The sequence below is a fragment of the Nicotiana sylvestris genome, chromosome 9 (genome assembly GCF_000393655.2).
Source record: "Nicotiana sylvestris chromosome 9, ASM39365v2, whole genome shotgun sequence".
Taxonomy (NCBI): domain Eukaryota; kingdom Viridiplantae; phylum Streptophyta; class Magnoliopsida; order Solanales; family Solanaceae; genus Nicotiana; species Nicotiana sylvestris.
In genome coordinates this window covers 114,142,915-114,144,560 of record NC_091065.1, presented here as the reverse complement: position 1 = coordinate 114,144,560, position 1,646 = coordinate 114,142,915, and positions in this window count along the sequence as shown.

Here is a 1,646-nt window from a genome sequence, read left to right as displayed (position 1 = left end):
CAAAACCGTTTAAGTTCGCCCAACAGTTCGGTCTCCTTCACCGTCGATATTTGAGTTTTTTCCGGAAAGTTCAAAATTGTTCGAGGTTCTCGCTCACAGCTCTGGTTCGTCGGTCTTTTTTTGTTTTGATCCGGTTTTCTTCTCAGTAGTTAAGGTTGGTTTTTCCCACTGTATTTTTTTAGTTCTATTCTTAAGCATATGAATTTATGACTTTGATTTATGTAACATGTGGAAAATGGATTGAGTTTATTTTATTATGCTATATATATGAGCTTGATTATTTAGTTCTTCTCATCATTAACTTTCAAAAGTGTCTTAAGTTTGTTAAATTGAAAATATAATTTCCTTTTTCCATAAGAATATGAGCAAAACTTTTTTTTTTGTGAATAGGTAATGATTGTTTGAGTTATTTTTTATTATTTTATTTTTTATTCTTCTTTCTTTTTTCTGTTCGTAATTTGCATAAGTTATTTTAAGTTATTTTCAGTTTGTTAACATTTTTAAGGGGACTATGATGAATCTGTGATGAACAATTGGATTTTAAGATAAAGGTTTGGGTTTTGGTATCATAAAATGCATTAGGACCATTCGGTCAACTGGGATTGGAGTAGAGTATTGAGCCAGACTTCTTTTAAGCAAATTATGGGTCCAAAAAGAATTCTGCCTGACCCAAGAATAATACAATTGAAACTGGCACATATGTCAATAAAGTTATAAGTTGGCCCGCATTTTCACAACTAATTTACTTTATTTCTTCCACAATAATTTTCATAACTTATGCCTCACAATAATCTCAAAGTAGGAAAAATAGTTCAAATATCGTAGTTTGCTTTAGGCGCGTTTAAATAAATCATCATGACTATGGGTACGATTTCCGCGGCATAATCATGATACGTAAACCCCAATTCGAGTACGCATTTCACTTGACTCGACCTTACAACTTCCAATCAATTAATAATAATAAATATATTGTAAATCACAGGTGCGTTTCACATGGCGCGATTCACAATGTGTATGAAAATAATAAGTGCGCGACATCATGACTTATTTAAATAAATTTCATAAATAATTAAAAGCGGTTAAAAGGTAAAGATGCATAATAGGTTTTAAACATGTAATAAATCAGATAATTATGCCAGTTTTTCATAGTTGAGCAACCGTGCTTTAACCACGGAACTCGGGAGTGCCTCACACCTTCTCCCGGGTTAACAAAATTTCTTACCCGGTCATTTGTGTTCGCGGACTATAAAAATAGAGTCAAACTTCCTCGATTTGAGATTTAAAATAAATCGGTGACTTTGGACACCATAAATTATTCCAAGTGGCGACTCTTAATTAAATAAATAATCTCATTTCGAATAATGTCACTTCAATTGGAATAATTTCCTATCCCTCGGGAAAAAGGAGGTGTAACAACTCTGACGACTCTCTGGGGACAAGAACCCAGAACTTCTGGGTCAGGGTTCTGAATTCGAGCTTAGAATAACTATTTTGCTTGGCTTTCTTGTGATTGTCGAATATTACATGTTTTGGGCCTAATGTGTTAAATGCCGCTTTTTACGGCTTTGATATTGATTGAACTGTATATAAACTGTTATGAAACCCTTCTTCTCTCTGAGTCTTCTAAATCTTCTCGGAAGCGTACA